This window comes from Adiantum capillus-veneris, chromosome 19 (assembly GCF_014529385.1).
Source record: "Adiantum capillus-veneris isolate H3 chromosome 19, ASM1452938v2, whole genome shotgun sequence".
In the NCBI taxonomy this organism is placed as follows: Eukaryota; Viridiplantae; Streptophyta; class Polypodiopsida; order Polypodiales; family Pteridaceae; genus Adiantum; species Adiantum capillus-veneris.
In genome coordinates, this window is record NC_140949.1 from 59,595,708 (window position 1) to 59,618,980 (window position 23,273).

General features: G+C 41.8%; 2 pseudogenes; both read left to right on the plus strand.

The window, feature by feature from the left end:
- Positions 1–16,709: 16,709 nt before the first annotated feature.
- Positions 16,710–18,386, plus strand: LOC147434095 (uncharacterized; annotated as a pseudogene).
- Positions 18,283–18,943, plus strand: LOC147434096 (uncharacterized; annotated as a pseudogene).
- The last annotated feature ends 4,330 nt before the right edge of the window (positions 18,944–23,273 follow it).

Below are 23,273 nucleotides of genomic sequence, written 5' to 3' on the forward strand. Positions count from 1 at the left end.
AGGCCCTCGTTATGAGGAGAAGCCATCGTGCGTGAAGAAAATTCACTCGCCAAAAACCAAAATTTTCACGTCCAGTCTCAAGCAAAAGCTCAAAATTGGCTTCGCCGAAATATTATGGCAATACGGCGGTCAGGAAAGTGGTCAAAAAATGGCCGGTTAGTCGATGGCCAGTAGTTAATGGCCGATGGATGGTGACCAAATTCAATGACCGGTGGCCGCTTTCAAAGGCGGACTTGTCTTCTCAAGGGCGGCCACACATGGGCAGATTGCAGAGTCCATTTGAACTTGTCTACACAAGGGCAGCTACGCATGGTACCTCTCAAAGGGAAACCCGTTTGGCCTATAAAAGTAGGCCATTTCTACACACATTTTGGAGTGTGAAGGTTAGGCAACAAGTTGGGTGTGAGGTGGTGAGAATGAAGCAAGGTGGGAGCTCTATTAAAGGTATAATCCTTTTGTAACCTACTTGTTTGAAGTAATAAAGCCATTGAGTGGCTGCTTTCCCGTGGATGCAGCCCACATTGGGTGAACCATGTATATTGTGTTCTCTCTCTCTCTCTCTCTCTCTCTCTCTCTCTCCTCTAAAATCTCTCATGTGTGATAATTTGTCTCTCTACATTCAATAAACTACTCAATTATCTACGTCCTATTTCTTAACAACTGGTATCAGAGCAAGGTTTTCTCGTAGCTAAAGTATCTCAAGCAAATGATTCCTTGAATTGAGTGGGAGTAATGTGGTGGAGGAAGGGAAGCTCAAGATCACGAAGTTCAACCGTAAAAACTACCAAAATTGGAAGATACAGATTGAAGACTATCTCTACCAAAAGGACCTTTATTTTCCACTAGGTGGTCTTGCAAAGAATCCTGCAACAATGGCAGACAAAGCATGGATTGTCCTTGATCAAAAGGCATTAGGAACAATCCGGATAAGCTTGCCATCAACGGTGGGCTTCAACATCTTGGGGATGAAGACCACGAAGGACTTGATGAAGTCACTTGTTGACGGCCTTTACGAGAAACCATTGACATCCAATAAGTTATTTCTCATGAAACGCTTGTTCAATCTAAAGATGGCACAGAATGGTTGAGTTGTAGAATACCTAATGACTTTAACACGAACAAAAGTCAACTTTGATTGTGAAAATCAATTTCAACGATGAAGTCCAAGCTCTCCTTATACTATCATCTCTACCGAATAGTTGGAACAGCCTTGTGATGGATGTAAGTAATTCTATCTCTGGCACAAATACTCTTAATTTTGATGGTGTTGTGGGTGTTCTCCTAAGTGAGGAAATGCAAAGGAGAAGCACATGAGAATCATCAAGTGCTGCACTGTTAGTGGAAACATTAAGAGGAAGGCCTAAGGAGAGGTTTAAAAACCATAAGGGTCGTGATCGCTCAAGGTGGAGCAAATCACGCACAAAGTCAGTTCTTGAATGTTGGAACTACATGGCAAGAAGGGCCATGTCAAGAAGGGCCATGTCAAGAAGGATTATTGGTCCAAGAAGAAGAAGGAGTCGGAGTCTCAGGACAGACAACAAGACAACATCAAAGGCCACTGACAGGTAAAGTAGAGCAAGATGCTCTAATTCTCTCATTAGACAATGTGTCTAATTCTTGGATAGTAGATTTCAACGCTTCATTCCATGCGGCACTACACAAGCAACATTTCCAAGATTACACCAAAGGTAATTTTGGGTATGTATACTTGGGAGATGATAAAGCTTGTGAAATTAGCGACAAGGTACAGTTTGTTTCAAAACTGCTAACGAAAATGAATGGAAGCTTAAAGATGTTAGGCATGCTCCTTCTCTTCACAAAAATTTGATCTCTACAGGACAATTGGATGATGAAGGTCACAGCATTGCATTCGGAAACAAATGGTGGAAGATCTCAAAGGGATCTTTGGTGGTCTCCAAGGGACAAAAGGTAGGTACACTTTACTTGTAAATGTCAACATGCAATCTTCAACTTGTGCAATAGCTACAAAAGTGTACAATGCTGTGTGGCACTATTGGCTTGGACATATGAGTGAAAAATGAATACAAATCCTTCAAACAAATAACCTTCTATCAGGTTTGAAAGAAGTGGACTTCGAGTTCTATGAAGATTTTGTTTATGGTAAACAAAAGAGAGTAAAATTTCAAAAATCAAGAAATGAAATAAAAAATAAAAAACTTGAATTGGTTTATTCGGATGTTTGGGGTCGTGCAAGTATACCATCCCTTGGTGGCTCATTGTACTATGTAACATTCATAGATGATGCAACTAGAAAAACATGGGTTTATGTCATGAAGAATAAATCCGATGTGTTTTTCATATTTCAAAGGTGGAAAGCCTTTCTGAAGAATGAAGCAGGTACCAAGGTTAAATGCCTCAGATCCGACAATGGATGTGAATATTGTAGCCAAGCTTTTGAAAGCTTTTGTGCTAGCAATGGCATTCGGAGGCAAAAGACAATCCCAAGGACACCTCAACAAAATTGGATTGCAGAAAGGATGAATAGGACAATCATGGAGCAAGCACGAAGCATGCGGCTACATGTAGGCCTACCGCTTGAGCTTTGGACAGAAGCTGTAAGTATGTCTATGTAAATCAACCGGTCACCCTCAATGGCATTGGATGGGGGAGTTCCAGAAGAGGCATGGAGAGGTAAACCGATGAATTATGCATTTCTCAAAGTGTTTGGGTGTGAGGCTTTCATGCACATAGATATAAGCCTAAGATCAAAGCTAGGTGCAAAGTCCAAAAAGTGTTTCTTCATTGGCTATGGAGAAGGTGCCTTTGGATATCACCTATGGAATCTTGAAGATGGTAAAATCTTTAGAAGTAGGGATATAATTTTCAATGAGCAAAATATGTACAAAAATTACTTGGAAAGAAAAAATAAATAAAAGAAACAGGTGATGAGTACATGGAGCTTGAGGATGGTGAAGACTCAAGGAGTGCAAACGGTGACAACATACAACAACTTCAACTAAATGAGGAGTCTCAATCTATTCCTTGAATATCTACAAGAGCAAGTAGACCTCCAGAAAGGTTTATTCCTTCCTTCAACCATTCTTGATCGCAGGTTCTGGGGAGCCGGAATCATATGAGGAAGCTATGCAACACAAATCCAAAGAAGAATGGACAAAAAGCATGCAAGTGGAGATGGACTCATTACATCATAACCAAACATGGGAGTTGGTTGAGTTTCCTAAAGGTAAGTGGGCACTTCATAACAAATGGGTGTACAAGCTGAAGGAAGAAGAAGGTGGGAAGAAAAGGTACAAGTCTAGGCTTGTGGTAAAAGGCTTTTCTCAAAAGAAAGGTATTGACTTCAATGAAATATTTTATCCTATTGTAAAAATGAACTCAATTGGTCTTGTCTTAAGCCTTGTGGCTTCTTATAATTTAAATCTTGAGAAAATGGATTTAAGTACGGCATTCCCTCACGGTGATTTAGAGGAGAAATTTACATGCTTCAACCAAAGGGATATGAAGTAAAAGGTAAGGGAAATGGTTTGCATATTAAAGAAGAGCTTGTATGGTTTAAAGCAAGCATCAAGACAATGGTACTTGAAGTTCGATCGATGGATGCTAGATCATGGATTCAGATGGTGCAACTCAGATCATTGCATCTACACAAAGAATTTGGGAGATGGGAAGTTCATCATCCTAATGTTGTATGATGACATATTGATTGCCAGTGCTAACATGCAAGACATCAAAGACCTAAAAGAGGAGCTGTCTAAATCTTTTTCAATGAAAGATTTAGGTGTTGCAAAGAGGAAACTTGGTATGAAGAGATAGGATGAAGAAGACAATAAAGCTATCTCAAGAGGATTACATCAAGAAGGTACTAGAAAGGTTTACAATAAAAAATGTAAAAACGATTTCTACCCCTTTGGCTGGTCACTTTAAACTAACCAAGGATATGTGTCCAAAGACACAAGAGAAGATAGCCTTTACATCTAAAGTTCCATATGTTGCAGTGGGTAGGTTCTCTTATGTATTCTATGGTTTAGACAAGGCCAGACATTGCACATGCAGTGGGAGTTGTAAGTAGGTTCTGGACAACCCAGGTAAAGAGCACTGGCAAGCTGTTAAGTGGATACTTAGGTATCTAAAAGGGACAACAAAAAATGCTTTGTAGTTTGGAGGAACTAATATTTTTCTTCAAGGGTATGCTAATGAAAATATGGCAGGTGACAAAGATACTCAAAGGAGCACTACTCGATATGTCTTCACGGTTAGAGGTACAACAATAAGCTAGGCTTCAAAGCTGCAGAAAGTGGTCTCACTTTTTACCACAGAAGCAGAGTATGTCGCAATGATAGAGGCAAGCAAAGAAATTATGTGGCTCCATAGATTCTTAGAAGAGCTTGGATTCAAACAATACCATTGTGTCTTGTACAGTGATAGTGTCAAGACATCGGCAAGGCCGGACTAGACAAGGGAAGGGCCGGGCTAGGCAATGTGGAAAGGGAGTCCAACTAGGGAAAAGGTCCAGGGGCTATGCTATATAGTGGGTGGTTGGGTGGTGGACTCCTAGGTTCTAGTTCCCCTTGTCTAACATTGGTATCAAGAGCTTGGTTCTTTTTTGGGAAAGGCACAACCGTGGAGGAGGGGAGCCACATAACCTTGCATGAGCAGGTTGCATGTCGGGGTCACCAAGTTGTGGAACACCTCTCCTGTGAGGAGGACGATAGGGCAATCAATCCGTGGGCAACCCCCCTTGCAAGCAGGAGCTGTCGAGGCAGACCTTCGTCTCAACAACGTCACTCGCGGGTTGTACGGTTGTGCGTCGGGTGGGAGAGAATTTTACGACACTGGGCCGAAGCCCCTAGCTCACCACAGTGGCGGCCATGGCGTTTTCACCTGGTCGCGTGATGCTCTGAGCGGCCATAGCCGCTGTGTGAAGCTTATTTCCCATTACACGAGCGCCCAACCCCCTTGGGGGTTAGTGGCCACACCCAATTTTCAACATTAAGGGGCGGTACCCACAGTGGGGTACCCCACCCCCTTCCTCGTGTGCGGATTCGGCAAGGCCCGGAGAGGTACAGCATAGCATCGACGTGGCCGGCACAAACTTCGAGCCAAATTCTCTACGCATTACCGGCATAAACTCAAAGATTTAAGAAAACCATTCCGACGGGAGTTCAAAGTACAATCAATTTGCAAAATCAATTAACGATTGCAAGTCTAATTGATTCGGCTACCAAGAAATTGTGGAATTCCCTATACGGTGGACAATTCAAATCAATTTCCACTAGGATACTATCGATTTTGACAGAATTAGCAAGGCTAATTACACTTTGCGAGTGCTCTTAATCTCATGTATTTTTTCTGACTACTCCTTGCACCGCACTTTGTCGCCATGGATTCGGATATCAATATCACATTCGATTTTGAGCAAAGTATGTTTGATCCTGCCAATGATGGCCCGCGGCCGGATCCTCTCAAGGAGAGTACCCACGATGCTACGACAGGTGATGACACTTACAAATTGCTCGATATTCAAGAATTTTGTGCACTTCAGACACGCATGACAGTCATGGATGAAAATTTTAAAGCTTTGAATGAAAATGTTACTAAACTAGCCACATAATTAGTAATTCAATTAATGCAACAGTAGTCCAAGAGTCTTGCTGACATGCACATGCATGAGCACGTTGCTACACAAGGGCAAGGCCCTTCTAATCTAGGGCAAGGCCTGAATGCTGATATGCTGCATACTCTCACTGCAAAAGAGATGGATGAATTGTTGAAAAACACCAAACCATCGATTTTCAAGGGAGAAGATCGAGAGCGCAATAAGGGTGCACTGAATATCTTTCTCAGCAAGTGGGATGGAATTCACGCCTTACCGCGTACTCCGAACACGGTCAGAGCTCTGCAAACGAGCTTAACTCTGGAAGGCAAGGCCTACAAATGGTGGATGTCTCTCAAGGAGAAGAACATCATACCACAGAGTTGGGCAGCTTTTGAAGCTATGTTTAGCAAAGAATTTTTTCCTACAAACTAGGCAGATCGGAATTGGACGGCTTGGGACTCATGTTCCATGCGCCAATACCCATCACTGCTTGAATATATCTCTCACTATCGGGATGTTATCCTCAAGTTGGAAGGCTTAGATACCTTTCAACAAGTACGGGGGTTTATACGAGGTCTGACACCAGAGCTTAAGAAGTACGTCAAGACCCAAGACCCTAAAACACTTGAGGAAGCCATAGTGAAAGCACATATTCATGATGATCCAGATGAAAAGAAAACACATAATAGTCACGTGCCTGCTAATACACATGGTAATACACGCACTCAGTATGACCACAATAACAGAAAATTTATAGTTGCCAATTTGGATGCATCTAAAAAGCCCAAGGGGTCCAAGGGTCCTCTCTCTCTTGAGGACTTTGATAAAGCTAAGAAAGAAAAAATATTTTTTCAATGTTTAGGAAGAGGTCATGGAAAAAAGGATTGTCCCAAGGGGAAATCTGCTGCTCAGGGCAAGGAGAAAGCAGTGCACACAGTGCAACTGCTGCCTCTTGAGTCTTCCTCACAATTCTCTATAGTGGAAGTAACACACACCGAGGTGGTGCATGAATGCTGTCTCAAAACTTCCATGTGGCAATCAACCTTTGGACCACATGAGTTAGTACGTATTCACGGATATTTGCAAGGGCACAAGGTGTGCATCTTGGTAGATGATGGTGCTACTCACAATTTCATCAATTACAGATTGGTGAAAAAACTCAAATTGCCTCAAACTTCGAGTACCCACCGCTACAAGGTAGCAATGATGAACGGACATGATACCGAAATTTGGGATACTCAATGCCGAGCTGTTCCGTTGGAAGTACAAGGGTACTCCACATGCTTGGATTTTCAGGTTATGAGCATAGAAAGGACAGATGTGGTTCTTGGTAGGGAGTGGTTTCATAGCCTAGGACCATCACTGAAGTGTAGCTTTGAGCACAATAGCTTGATGTTCGAATCCCATGGCGCGCATGTGTTGTTGCTAGGAGAAAAGGATATACCTTCCTCACCATTGATTTGTACCGCTAAGCTTATGCATCTCGTTTCTGATAATGAAATAGATCAGGTTTTCTTGTGTTACTCACTGTCTCATTTTCTTTCTAACATTGAAAATATTGAACATTCCTCAATGCCGCATGCTTCTCTTTCATCTCTTCCACCAATGGCTAATTCTAAACAACCAAACGTTGCTAGTGAGTTACAAAAATTACTAAAGGAATTTCAAGATGTTTTTCCTAATGATTTGCCACCAGGATTACCGCCGACACGATCAGTGCAACATAGCATCCACGTGGCTGCACGCTGTAAACCTGTTAGTAAACCACCCTACTGTATGAGTTATTCGAAAGCTGCTGAGGTGGAATGTCAGCTTGTTGAATACCTTAGCAGAGGGTTTATAAAGCCCAGTTCTTCACCATGGGCTTTGCCTATCCTATTAGTGAAGACAAAAGATGGCAGTATGCACATGTGCGTAGACTACCATGGATTAAATGCGGTTACGCTTAAGAACAAGTACCCATTGCCCAGAGTAGATGTGTTGTTTGACAAACTCACTTATGCTTGCATTTTTACGAAAATAGACTTGCGGTCAGGATATCACCAAGTCCATATTTGACTTGCCGATATATCGAAAACTGCATTCCGAACACAGTTTGGACACTACGAGTTCTTGGTGATGCCCTTTGGGTTAACCAATGTGCCTGCAACATTCATGACACTTATGGATAGTGTCTTGAAGCCATATTTGGGCTAATTTATCATTGTTTTCCTCAATGACATACTCGTCTACAGTGCTTCTGAAGAAGAACACTTACAACATCTCAGGTAGGTGTTTGAGTTGTTACGCACAAACAAATTATATGCCAAGGAATCTAAGTGTGATTTTCTAAAAGACGAAATTCACTACTTAGGGCATGTTATTTCAGCTAATGGGCTATATATGGATCAATCCAAAGTGGATACCATCCGGAAATGGCCTTCTCCTAAACATTTGGAAGAGTTACAGATTTTTTTGGGATTTGCAGGTTTTTACCGAAGGTTCGTTAAAAACTATGCTAATATTGCTGTTCCCACAACGGATAAACTCAAAGGAAAAGAAAAAGCTTTTTAGTGGGGATCTGCTCAACAACATAGTTTTGATACGCTCAAGGATGCATTAGCTACAGCTCCCATATTGGCTATTGTAGATCCTTTGAAACCATTCGTTTTGGAAACGGATGCCAATGACCGTGCTATTGGAGCAGTCCTGTTATACAAGACGGACGGTCGATTGCATTTGAAAGCAAGAAGCTTGATGTAGCTCAGCAGAACTACTCTGCTGATGAGCGCGAACTCTATGCAATAGTGTCTGCCTGAAAAACATGGTGGCATTATCTGTATGGTGCTCAATTTGAGATTGTGTTTGACCTTGAAAGCATCAAATGGTTTACACAACAAATGGATTTGAAGGGTCAAAAAGCCAGGTGGGCTGAGATTCTTCAGGAATATGACGCCAAGCTAAGGTATCGCAAAGGCCGATACAATGTAGTGGCCAATGCTCTAAGTCGCATGCCAGAGATCAATTCTCTCTTGTTCACGAAACTTCGTAGTGAATTTTTAGATTCTCTCAAAGGCAAATATGAGCATGATGAAGCATATTCCAAAGTGTGGAGCCATGTTCAAACGAGGAATCCTTCTCATCCAATGATGGTAGTGTACAGTTAACCTCCACACATAGTTCTCCTCGATCAAGTGATGAACTACAACGATGGAAGCATTTCACCATCGACAATAGGTACCTACCCCATAAGGGGAGAGTTTGTGTACCGACATACACAAACATTCGGCTCCAAATTCTTTATGAATGTCATGATAGTCCAAGTTCAGGGCACCCGGGTATTAGAAAAACTTATGCTCTTGTACGACGCGAGTTTTACTGGCCAGGTATACATGGCTTTGTTCAAGCTTATATCTTGCATTGCCAAAAATGTCAAGTTAACAAAGCGGAGCGCCTGAAAGCAGGAGGACTCTTACATCCTTTGGAGATTCCCAATGTAAAATGGGAAAGCATCTCTATGGACTTTATTGTGGGTTTACCAACCACTGTACGAGGTCATGACTCGGTATGGGTGGTCATAGACCGGTTGACTAAACTATGTAAGTTTATTCCAACCAAATCAACGGTTAAGACACTAGAACTAGCCAAGTTATTTGTGGAAAATCTATACAAATTATATGGTTTACCAAGTAACATTGTCAGTGACCATGATTCCAAGTTTAACAGACACTTTTTGAGAGCTGTGCATAAACGATTGGGTACACAACTCAACCTCAGTACACCCAATCATCTAGAAACATACGGTCAGATTGAACGAGTTAACCAGGTGCTAGAGGATATGCTAAGAGCATACGCTAGCAAAAAACAATCAGACTTGGAATAATACTTACCTATCCTTGAGTTTGCCTACAACAGTGCTAAGCATGCCACAACGGGCTTTAGTCCTTTCATGCTCATGTATGGGTTTCAACCTAGGTCACCAGTTACGGGGGGGTTGGCAACCGAAAAACTCCAAGGGGTTAAGGATTTTCTCCAAGACCACATGGATATGTTGAAACTTGCTCGTCAGAATTTCCGAGAAGCACAGGATCAGTATAAGAAGTACGCTGATGAGAAACGTCGGCAAGTTACCTTTGAAGAAGGGGAGGATAAAACGTATGCCAGAACATTCAGAAAGTCTAAAAACTGGGCCAACACCTAAATTATCTCCTTGATACTGTGGGCCTTTCAAAATACTCAAGCGAGTAGGTGATCGTGCCTACAAATTATTGCTATCTTCACATTCTCGTATTCATTCGGTGGTTCATGTAAGCCGTTTACGTAAGCGGTTACATGGGGATGACAATGTCATTGACCAACAAAATTTGGTTGATTTCATTGAACCTCCTACCTTACCGCATGAACCTGAACGTGTTCTTGATTATCATGAGTTGCGTACACGTCATCATGTACGTCAACAAGCCTTAATCAAGTGGAAAGACTGACTTGAGGAAGGTGCCACTTGGAAAAACATTAGTGTTCTTAAGAAGAAGTTCCCCACTTTTGTTTTCGAGGACGAAAACTCTTCTTAAGGGGAGAGTAATGTCAAGACACCGGCAAGGCCGGACTAGACAAGGGCAGAGCTGGGCTAGGCAGTGTGGAAAGGGAGTCCAACTAAGGCAAAGGGCCAGGGGCTATGCTATATAGTGGGTGGTTGGGTGGTGGACTCCTAGGTTCTAGTTCGCCGTGTCTAACAGATAGCCAAAGTGCTATCCATCTTGCAAAGAACTCGGCCTTTTATCCAAGGACAAAGCACATTGATGTGAGATATCACTTCATACACGCACACTTTTGGAAGAGGGATAGCTAAAGCTAGAAAAGGTGCATACAAGTGAAAATCCTACAGCCGCGTTTGCACAAGGAGAAGAGCTTCTTCTCATCTTCAATCTGCAGTCAAGGATAAGAAGCCAGGATGGAAAGCAGTCTCACAGGTTTGGTTTGGAGATCAGTCTCCAAGTGGGAGATTGTTAAGTATGTGGCCGATGGCCAATTTCAAAGGCGGACTTGTCTTCTCAAGGGCGGCCACACATGGGCGGATTGGAGAGTCCATTTGGACTTTTTGCCTACACAAGGGCGGCTACACATGGCTACCTCTCATGAGAAAGGGCAACCCTTTTGGTCTATAAAAGAAGGCCATTTCTACACACATTTTGGAGTGTGAAATTGATGCAACAAGGTGAATGTGAGGTGGTTAGAGTGAAGCAAGGTGGGAGCTCTATTAAGGGTATAATCCCTTTGTAACCTACTTCTTGTTTGAATTACTAAATCCATTGAGTGGCTGATTTCCCATGGATGTAGCCCAAATTGGGTGAACCACGTATATTGTGTGCTCTCTCTCTCTCTCTCTCTCTCTCTCTCTCTCTCTCTCTAATCTCTCGTGTGTAATAATTTGTCTCTCTCCATTAAGTAAACTACTCAATTATCTACTTAGCTACGTCCTATTTCCTAACAGTAAGATGTTTTCCAAGAAATTTTTTAGCAAAGAGATGTCAGGACAAGTATTATTCCAACAAATTGGATACATCCAACAAGGTTAGCATAAGATTGATGTGATGCCCATCCTCTATCTTGTTGCATAGATTGACAGTTTTTTTGTAGAACTCAAACGACAAGGAGTAGTAGCAAAATGTGTGGAGGTGAGGTCAAACTTCTGAATACTATCCCAAATGAATTTTGTTTGACGGACTATCAGAACACCCTTCTCACAACACCATTGAATTTGAATACCAAGACATGAGTGTATGTCTCCCAGATCCACCATGTCAAATGAAGAAGACAAAACCTTCTTTACTTGTTGAAGACAGTTGAGATTGTTGGGAACAAGTATGGTGTGATCGACGTATAGAGTAAGAATAATAAAACCATTATTTATTTGTTTGATATATAAGCTAGGATAATAGGAAGAAGAGATAAAACCTTAAAAGAACAATCTTTTGAAACCAAACTCATGCTTATTTGAGACCATAAAGTGCTCGATGAAGTAGAAATACTAAATCCTCCTTATTTTTGACAATAAAACCTTTAGGTTTCTCCATAACTATCTCTTCCTTGAAGTCTCCATTAAGAAAATAAATTCTAACATCCATTTCATGAACCTCAAAACCAAACTCAACAATAAATTTCAATAAAATTTGAATAGTAATGCGAACACCATGTGAAAAAGTATCCTAATAATCAACTCCTAAATTTTTTGAAAAATCATTGGAAACTAAGCAAGCTTGAAATTAATTAAAATATCCATCGTCTTTGGTTTTGGTCTTGTATCTCATTTACATTTAATAGAAGTACGTCCAGGTGGTAGCTCAGTAGGAACCCAAGTATCTTCGAAGAAAATACACTCATATTCTGCTTGCATAGCCTCTTGCCATTAACCCTTTTGCGGGAAAACATTGCATCATTCTAACTCACATGGTCCTTACATACAGTGAGGACATTTACTACATCATATTAGTGCATTATCAATGCCACATTATCGATGTCGTTAACAGGAATCGATATATGCATTGCTAAAACTGGAGGGAGTCTCAGCTTGAAAAAAATCAAATTTAAAAATATAGATGAGTATACCAATGGCAATACCATCGTTTACATCAGCATGCAAATCAACACCTATTCTAATGCCTTGCTGTAAAATAGAATATGCAGACTCATTTCCACGTTTTTTTACTAATTTTTTTGTTCTCCTCCTTCCTCCTCCTGTGCGCTTCTCCTTCGTACATGTAGATTTGTTGTATTGGGCATCACCCAACCTTGTATTTTCACTCACACACCCTTCCGAAGAAAAGGGTATGCTTTTTTTTGGATTTATGTTAGAGTGAGCGTGTATTTGTGTGTGTGAAAAAAAAAGTGTGTGTTTGTGTTTTTTAACAGGGTTTGCCTCAATCCTAAAGGATCTTTGTACTCACATTGCTCAAATGTGAGTGATCTTTCTTTTTTTTCATGCTTACACACACATACACATGTGACATAATTGCATACACATGCACATAAATACACAAATGAATATGCACACACATATTTTGCACATAAATATACACAATACATGCACATACATATAATTTCACATTAAATGTTATAATTAATAATAAATCTTTAAATTAAATTCTTTTTAATTTTTTTTGACATAAATGTTTACTTAAACAAACTAATTAAATTTTGTTTAACATGATATCTAGTTTAAAAAAGAAAAATTGTGATTTATTTATTTTTAGATTCATTTATACTTAGGCAATTTCATTTCAAGTTTAAGCGTCACTTTTAAGTTTTGTTAGCCATAGGTCAAACTTTATGTTAAAGATTTATGGTCATCAAATGTAAGCATAATGTTAATGTTAGTGTTAGGATGCTTTCGGTTAGAGTGTTAGGGTTTATCCATCTTAGTCTATTAGAACTTTTTGCTTAGGTTAGAGTGTTGGGGTTTGGTCATCTTAGTCCGTTTAGAACTTTTTGATTAGGATTGGTCATCTATTTCAAATAAGAGCTAGCCACTTGGGGTTAGTGGCTTATAGTTTTAGTTCTTCTTGATTTGTCTATTTAAGTCTACTTAAAGCTATCCACTTAGGGTTAGAGGCTTATAGTTTGTCCGTAAGAAGTTAACCATGTAAAGCTGGTTAAGGTTGGCCGCTACAAATCCTCTTATGACTGCATTGTTTTGGATGTGTTGGTCCATTAATGGCTAGCCACTTAGGGTTGGTGGATTTTGGTTTGGCCACTAATAGATGGTAGTGTTTGGCCGCTTAGGTTTGGTCGTGTAAAGCCGCTTTAGTTTGGCCGCTCAAAATCGGGTCAGGGGTCAGGGTGGCATTTGGCCATTTCAAGCCACCTAGAGCTAGGTGCTTAGGGTTAGTGGCTTTTGGTTTGACCGCTAGGATTTTGCTTGTAAAGGTGCTTAGGGTTGGCCGTGTAAAGGCCGGGGTAAAGGCGCTTGGGGTTGGTCGCTCTAAACCGGCTTAGGATCGCATTCATTTCAATCCACTTAAGGCTAGCCACTTAGAGTTGACAACTTATGCTTTGGCCATTTCAATCACTTAAGGCTAGCCGCTTGGGATTAATGATTTTGGTTTGGTTGTTAAGCGTTGGCCGGGTAAATCTACCTAGGGTTGGTCATGTAAAGCTGCTTAAGGTTGGAAAGCTTAGGGCCATGTATAATTGCTTACTGTTGGCCATTGAAATCCACCTAAGGTTGGCCACCCTAAATTAGCTTATGGCCACATTGATCTAGCTATTTCATTGCGTTAATAGTTGGCCGCTTCAATTCGCTTAGGGCTAGCTAGCCGCTTAGAGTTGGTGGTTGTTGGTTTGGATGCTATGAATTTTAGATTAGAGTGTTAGGGTTAGAGTGTTGGGGTTTTCCCATTATATGGATTTTCATGTAGACGTGGGTGTATACGTATGTTGCACCCATGAATACAAGCATTGACCAATAAAGACGAGGTTATAACCTGATGGTCTTGATCTTTGTGCACCTCTAGACCAAGGTCACCAAGGATTAGGCATGGCTAGAAAATATGAAGTAGATTACATTGTGCCAATGTAGAAGCTCCAAAGGATAGTGGTTATTGGTTTTGATGCTAATAGTTGTTTGTGATTGGCCACTTAGTGTTGGTCGTGTTTGATAGCTTAGGGTTGGTTGTGCTTGATAGCTTGGGGTTGGCTGCCTAAGGTTAGTGTCTTATGGTGTGGCCGCTCTAAACCGGTTTAGGGTCACATTAGTTTGGCCGTTTTAGTCCGCTTATGGCTAGCCGCTTAGGGTTTCATTTCTTCATGATCTGGATGTTTTAGTCAGCTTAGAGCTAGCCACATAGAGTGAGCGGCTTAAAGTTTGGTAATTAAGAGTTGGTTGTGTAAAGCCGATTAAGATTGACCATTCTGAAACAGCTTATGGTTACATTGTTTTGGTTGTTATAGTTGCTTAGGGCTAGCCGCTTAGGGTTAGCAGCTTTTGGTTTGTTGGCCGGTCGTGTAGTGATATATTGTGTTACGGTGGAATTTGGACAATACAATATTCTTAGGGCTAGCTACTGTTGATGGCAAGGTCAACAACACAACATAACTCAAAAAAGCCTTATCTTCTAAGAGTTATGAAATGTTGCGGATAATGGTCATAAACATCATTTGTAATAAGTAGGTAGTTTAGTTGAAAAAGACGGGGTGCAATGGCACTTCCAGATTGTAAATCCAAAGTCATTTGACCCCTGAAACTCTATGTTTGGTTAACCTAAGGTGACCTTAGTATATAAGGTACCTAGGTCATTTTTGTAAACACACAACTTTTATCATAATCAATAGTTTGAAGCTGTTGTTGACTGTGTGTGAGAGAGGAAGAGAGAAAGCGTGAGCTTCATCCTGGCGCTACTCCCTGCTCGTTCATCGTATTGTTGATCCAACCACACCATTGCGCTAGCCTCAGCAAGAGCTACGCGACAACGCCAAGCATTCCTCGTGGGACGGAGCATATGCGCTCGTGCATCTACGAGCTACTTGTGGTCGTAAGTATATCAAATGATGTCTATTTTTTGCCTACAAGTAGTCGTTAGAGTCGTAGCACCATAAGCTATGCATAGGTACTCTTAGATTTGAGTTTCAGACACTTTCAAAATTCGGCTCTGTCTTTATACGCATTTTTTGCTGATGGGTTTAGAGCTAGGGTTTTGGGTGTAGAGGCTTAGGGACAGGTGTATCCTAGTGAGGGGATGGTGTTCCTTGAGTTTCATACAATTCTGACATGATTTGATGAGTTTCCTTCCGTCTGTGTGTATGTGGATTAGGTGGTGTAGTTGATAGTAGTGAGATTCTAGGTTATGGTTTAGTTGGCCTTCCAGAGTGTTGTATGTGTAGGATGGTCTCAGCCTGACAAGCTAAATAGATTTCCTGTGTGTGCCTATCGTGTCATCTGTGTCCTCGATTGACATTATGTTGATCTAGGTTGTGTTACATGCACTTTATGGGTGGTGTGAGTCGCTCCCGCAACATTGGTGCCGCTGCCGGGGATACAAGGACTTAGGTAGGTATTCCTACTAACACTCGTGTGGTGGTTGCTTGCTTTAGTTTTGGCTAAAGAAAGTATTTTTCTTAAGTGGATCCGGAAGAGGTTATTCCGAGATCAAGTCGATAGCCAAGAAGCGTGTGTCTTGCCGAGGGTCTCGGACTAGGTAGATTTAATTAGGATTTGTAGATTAAAGTAGTTGTTGTGGTGGTTGAGTGATTTGTGAGGTATAAAAGTGTTTGCTAGTCCGTGTGTCGCATTGAAGCGTTTTTCTACTCATAGATGCAAAACCCCATATGGTTTGTAGGAGTAGCTTTAGGTAAGTAATTTGATTTTGATCTAGAGCTATTTATCATTGATTTATTTGCTGAAGTGCTTGTTTGCATTTAGAATCTTTAAAAAGACTGCTTTTCAGAAAAAAATACAATAAAAAGAGTTCTGTTGACATTTTGCATGACTGAATGGTGCTAGCATATAAGAGGGCATGTGCAAGGATTACGTGTACAAAAATTGAAATTCTATAAACTTGGACTTTATACACGTTGGTACAGCTAAGCTATGTCGGCACAAGTTAATGATTCCTGCATTCATATGGCATCATGCAAATACAGGACGAGATGGTGGAGTCAGTACCAGATTCCGACTACGGGAATTTTTTCCATGATGTGTATGCTACATGTGGCAATTAGCAGGTCAGGCATTGGTTTTTAATCTCTAATAATTGAAATACTCGCAGTTGCAGGGAATTTGCTCTAGGGCTACTCTATGGTTCAGTTATTTGGTGACGGGGTTCCTTTTGGAGGACTATTGCACGGTTAAAGATTGAACGACGCTATTTGTCGTGATTATGGCAAGTTCAGGGTGGTCAACACTTGGAGTGGCCGCCACTATCGGCAAACGACAGAGCAATTGAAGTGTGACTCCAAAGGGGCAGCCAAGGCTACTTGAAGCTGGGAGTATTCGAACTCAACGACCACGACCTTGAGTTTTACAAATTTTGCGGAGCTGTTAATTGCGGTCATCCTTGGGTGGGAACAACATGCTGTGTAAGTGAAAAGCTTGAGTTCTAAAATAACGCCATGCTTAAAAAAAAACCAGAACGATCTATTGTGTTTAGGGTGGCGCCACCAGATGGCGGGCTAGAGCAGGGAAAGTTGATGAAGGGTCAGCCATGCAGTTCGAGGCCACCAAGTGGCGCATGGATTGAAGCAACCAACGAGTTGAAGCCCGTCCTGTGTACAGGTGGAAGTCATGCGGGGGAGAAGTCGTCCACAGCATGTGAGAAGAGGAGGAAAGTTGCGCCAGATGTGGGGTTTCCAGGTGTAAGAGCAAGAGGCAGGAGGATCCACCCTGGACAGAAGGAAAGGAGGAAAGGAATAGGATATTGGACCGGGACTGAGGAGCCGCCAGGGGCTATCAACGGAAAGGAGAAAGAGAGAGGAGGAAGGAGTTGCAGGTAGGGTTGCCCGTGAGGTTGCTAAAAGGCAAGCAGCTTTGGAGCAGAGAAGGCAACAGAAGGCCTTGGCTTTGGGGTCTGAACCGGAAAAGAGCTCTCCTTGTCGAGCTGCCCTACAGGCTAATCAAGAAAGAGAACGCCAAGGGCAAGAGGAGGCAGAATGATTGGCACTTGAGGAAGCAGAGGGAGAACCATCAATTGCAAGGGTGATTCCTGGAGGGCTGAAAACTGACTGCAGGGGTGGCCAATTTTTTTGGAAGAAGGAGCGACCGGGTGTGTTGAAGGGAGGCCATACATGTATGGGCTGAACTCGATCGTATCTGTATATGTCGCATTAAAGACTATCCTAACTCTAATCAAAAGCTCATTATTCTGCCCACTCCATCTATTGTGTCTTGGCGTCTTCCTTTGTGCTCAAAGCTTGGGGCTTGTGTGTGTACCCTTGGAGCTTGTGTATAGCAAGAGAGAGAGAGAGAGAGAGAGAGAGAGAGAGAGAGAGAGAGTATGTGTGAGTGCAAGAGAGAGCAAGAGATGGGAGGGAATGATTGCCGCTATGTTATATTGCTCGAGGTGTGTGCTATGTGTTGAGCTATTGGCGAGTTTGTGTTGTTAAGGTGCATATAGCTAAGCGGGTGTAGTCGTGCAAGAGAGAGCAAGAGATGGGAGGGAATGATTGACGCTATGTTATATTGCTCGAGGTGTGTGCTATGTGTTGAGCTATTGGCGAGTTTGTGTTGTTAAGGTGCATATAGCTAGGCGGGTGTAGTCGTGAATTGTGTAAATTACGAGCTTACTAGTAAAACCATACAAAAAATATAGTGTGTGTGAGTCTATCCAAGTGGCTTGGGGTGCTGGATGTCTGCTGGGCTATAGAGAGGCATCTAGTTTGTGTATTGTGTGTGTTCCCATTTCCCCCATTCCACCAGTGGTGCCCCCACTGAGGACTCGCTGATCACATTGTAGAAGATAGTGCAAAGAGCAACCGAAGGATAACATGCCTTCTCGAAGCTATGGCCCTATTTTCACAGGTGAGGAGGATCCAATTGATTGGATTGCAGACTTTGAATTATACATGCTATCGCTATGAATGCCTAATGAAGATAGCAAGATGGAAACTATACCATTGGTGCACGAGGCAAGGCAAAAGCATGGTTTGATACATTGCAAGGTGAGCCGGGACAGGCCTGGTCAGCTCTACGGGCCAGTTTCTTACAACATTTTCGAAAGGAAGTATCACCTATGGATATGGACGCGAAGCTAAAAGCTCTCAGGCAAGATGTAAATGAAGAATTTAATGTTTTTCTTAATCGGTTTGAAGAATGTTGGGCAGAATAAGCCACATCAATGCAATTGGCCAACGGCGACTATTTCAAGATGTTCAAATTTATGGCATGCCTACATCCCAAGGTACGAGAAAAGGTGGATTTCAAAAGCCCCGAGAACTACAACGGTGCTGTAGCAATTTCTCGAGCAAAGAGTAGGAAGATCAAGAAGAAGATCGAACAAGGTATGATGGGGTACGAGCAACCACCGAGTTCTCAAGGCGAGGTTCATGCAGAGGATCAAGCAAATCGTGGAGTGGTAGCTATTCCGCAACACTGGGTACGTATTGTTCAAGATTTATCGGAACAAATGCAAGAGCTTTGTTTGAGTGTGATGGACAGAGGGAAGCAAAGAGTGGGCAGAGGAAGAGCTAGACAGTTTCCTGGCCGTTGTTATAATTGCGGCGAAGAAGGTCACTACGCACCGGATTGCCCACATCCGCCAAGGGAAAGAGGAGGTATGTATCTAGTGTTCGGAAGAGGAAGAGGACAAGGGAAACTCAACGGGCAAAGAGAGCAGCAGTCTGACAATCCTATACCTCCTGCCCCTCAAGGTAATGAAGAAGCTCATCGTGTTAATATGATTGGAGTAGATGAATAGGTAATAGATGTTTTGGCCAACAAGAGAGCACGTGAATGAAGAGAGACGGAGACAGAGCGGGAGACTAGAGCTCACAAAGGCAAAGGGAAAATTGGCAAAGGTAGAGAGCAGGCAGAGACGAGCAAAAGAAGAAGGAGGCATAAAATCAAACAATTCGACTACCAACTTGGAAGGGATCATCCCGAATATGACTTGGTGAGTGATTTCAAGAACCAAAAGGCTAATATTACTTTCAGTTAACTGCTTGCCTTAAATCCTAAATTGCGACGTCAATGGTCTACTAGTGCTAGCACCAGGCTTCCATGAGACAAAACAAGAGTGAATACTGTGGGGAATCTAGCATTGAGGGTTGGGAGTCCAGTGGATGTGCTTCCACTTGTTGATGCTCTTATTGAAAAGAAGATGCAGGTACAGGCATACATCGATGGAGGGGCCCAAGTGTGTGTCATGACCGAATCCGCCATGAAGGATGCAGGAGTTAAAGCAGTGGTAAGATCTAATGTGCGAATGAGGATGGACAACCATACCAAGGCCAGGTGTTTGGGCATAGCACAGGATGTGAAGGTAAAGGTTATGGGTGTTGAATGCCTTACTGATTTTTTTTGTTATGAAAGCTGGCGACAATGCTTACCCTATCATATTGGGTAGACCATGGCTTCTTGCAATGGGGGCCAAGCAGGATTGGGAAAAAGGGGTATTTACTTTATTTGATAAAGAGAATGATAGACAGGTGATGCTTGATCTACGGACGAGGGAGAGTTTCTCTCATCCCATGGCGAAGGATGAGGGAGATGACTCTACAACAAGCTACAAATACAAAACGGAGTCAACCTATGATGAAGGATACACAGATACAAAAGAGGGAAAGAGTGATGACAATCTCCTCCATGTTGATGCTGATCTGTTTGGGGTTACTATCAATAACTCTATTCCAAAAGAAGGTATGCAAGCTCAAGTTTCCCCTATTGATGCCCAAGAGGTAAGAGGTATGCTAGGAGAAGACTCAACAAAGCAAGAGAAGGAAAGTTATGTGCAACTCTGTGCATCCTATCCTAATTTGTTTGCCACTGAGTATAAAGATTTGCAAGGTGCCAAGGAAGTCGAACACAGGATCATACTCAAGGAGGGGCATAAACCAAAGGTGCAAAAGCTAAGGAGTTTAAGGGAAATTCAGCAGGAGGCTCTCTGGCAGGAAATCAACAAGCTATTGGATGCAGGTATTATCTTTCCTGTGCAAGAATCTGAGTTGGTCTCCCCGGTTGTCATAACACCTAAGAAGAACGAAAATGGCAAGTGTGTGTTGATTATAAGCCTTTAAATGCTGCAACCAAGCGAAACTATTATCATTTACCCTTTCAGGATGAAATTTTAAATCAAGTTTCAGGTCACGAAAGGTACTCTATTATGGATAGCTTCTCTGGGTACTTCCAGATAGGCATTGCACTTGAAGACCAGTTGAAAACCACTTTCATTTCTCCATGGGGCTGTTTTGCCTACCGGCTTGGTGAATGCCTATGCAACTTTTCAAGATTGGATGAATAAAGTGTTTGGTCCCTACCTTGGTAAGTTTATCAGAGTTTTCGTTGATGACATAGGGTGTTACAGCTCTAGGAATGATCATTTGTCAAAGTTAAAGTTACGTTTTCATCGACTGGATGAAGCGGGTGGTCAATTGAATCCCAAAAAATGCAAGTTAGCTCAACCTTGAGCTCATCTGCTAGAACATGTGGTCTCACAGAATGGTATTGAAATTGATCCGGAAAAGGTAAAGGCTCTTGTGTTGATGGAGCCTCCCAGAAGTGCTACAGGTTTGGCATCATTTGTGCATAAGTTGAAGTACCTCTCTCGCTTCTTTTGGATGCTTTCATAGTATGTATACCCTCTTCAAAAAATGAGTCAACAAGTTCATGGATTTCAATGGAATGAGGACACACATGTAGCTTTTGATAGGGTTAAAAAAATCCTATGTCAATTGCCTACTGTTTTTCCTCCCGATCGTGAGGATGATTTTTATGTTGCTATGACAGTGGATACAATTGCCATTGGTGCAGTTTTGTTACAAAAGGTAGGGTGGTGCTACAAACCCGTCTACTTTGAGAGTCGGGTCATCAATCCAAAAGAGATGATTTACACAGAGGTTGAGCAATGGGTGATGACACTAGTGTTTGCTTACAGGAAGTTCAAAGTGCATTTAATTGTTCGCAAGTTATACCTGATAGTCGTAAAGAAATAGATGGTCTTGAAAAATTGTGGAAACAAGTCAGAGAGGCCAATGAAGAAAGTGGGCTAAGCAGACCAGTAAACCAATTGGGTGATGGAAGAGAAGTGTCTCTTCCATGAAGAGAGGAATTTGAGGCTAGATCTCAGATAAATCTAGAAGTGGAATCATATTGGAGAGACAAAGGATTTGTACAATCTATGGACAGTCAACCCCATTCATTAAGAACACTACCATCCTATACGAGAGAGTACAAGGCCAAGCCTGATGTTGTAGTCCCATCACAAAGACTATCTCCCAACAAGGTCATTAATTCAAAAGGACTGATAGATATTTTGTCGACATCAGTCAACTGTACAATAACGTTAGCCGAGTTGCTCACAATAAGACCAAACATGTGGGCTACTATAGGAAAATGCCTAGAGAAATTTGGTGTTAAAAAACCAACGACTCAAATCGAGGAAGGGACGAAAGAGCTAGAAATGCCTCAGCTAAATACTAGACCAGTGCCTTTAAACAAGGTAGGCAAGTACTATGAGGGAGAAAATGGGAACACCACTCTTACTGTGGAATTCCAAGGTGTGAAAACCATGGCAATCCTTGACAGTGGAGCCGGCGTTTCCATCGCAACAAAAGAGGTCTGGGAAAAAAGGGAAAAACCAGCAGTGAAGGCTACAAGGATGAGACTGCAACTTACAGCAGACACATGGAAAGGCCCAAAGGACTGCTAAAAAAAGTAGTTGTTACTTCTTGTGGAATTGAATATGAGCAAACCTTTGCTATTGTTGACTTTGGCAAGAAGAACAACTATGACATCGTTCTAGAAAGACCATTCATGCAGCAACTGAAACTGGTCCAAGACTAGGGATATGATCATATCTACTTGAGACATATGGAAACCACCACAAGGATAAATTTGAAGGACCATAGTTATAGGGATGGAACGAGAACACCTATGGAGGAGTTTGATTCAGCTACTGTAGCAAGATCAAAACTTCTAGCATGGTTGGGTAAGCCTAAAGAGTTGTGGATATGTGGAGCTTCACAATGAGGAAGCTTACATCGAGAGGAAGGCATCCTAGAAAGAGAAATTTAAGATACAGATTATATCACGAAACCCTTTCCTGAGGAAGAACTAGAGCCACTTGAATGGAAATACATCTTGGCTACTCTTGATGTGTGCGCTATTCAAGACGATCCAACAACGAAGTTTTGTGATGAAAATGGCTATGATGTTGTTTCTTACTTTGCAATGAGTGTGATCTAGGAAAACAAAAATGAAGAAGAAGACGAGTTCTACGACTATAGAACACTTGGAGCTTCAAGAAGATGTCGACATTGGGAATCTCGACAACCAAGAAGGTGACATAAACAAAACTTCAACAAATGCATGGTTTTTTGATTCCCCATATCAAAGACCTAGGAAACAATGTCATTGCTACAAGAATAAAGTACATCAAAAGTGGATTCCAAAATCTTCGATGGAAATGCAACTACAACAAGCATCCTTATATGTGGCTCCCATACATGAAGAAAAAACTCAAGCAAGAAGAACACAGCCATGTCAACGAGCTAACAAAGCTCTAATCAAGTGGATAGAAAAGTCATCCCAAAAACAAAAATTGAAGAGCAAGCAAATAGCAACTCTCCATAACCAGCCAAACCACAAAGGAAAAGTGCTAGAATGCAACCTTGCTGAGGATGGCAGTGATAGTGATGATTCTTATGACATCCCCTACCAGGTACTTATGTCACCACCCTCACTAGCAGCTTTAGTGACAACCAAGGACGGCCAAAAGAAAAGAACAACAGGTCGGAACCAAAAAGTTTGACAAATATAGATACCAAAGATCCAGCTTGGCTAGAAGCAGGTATGGATCAAGAAGACAAAGATCTTTGATGAAAAATCGCAAGATCCAATGCCAGTAGAAAAAAAGTCAAAACCTGCAAGAACATCTAAGAAAAGCACAAAGTCTCAAGCTTCCACAATAGAGATTTGGGTTTCAAAGAAGTTGGCTCAAGCACAGAGAGGTCAGGAGTTCATGTGGATTCCAAAACGGTTAAATGATCAACTCCCAAAGTATCAACTCCCAAA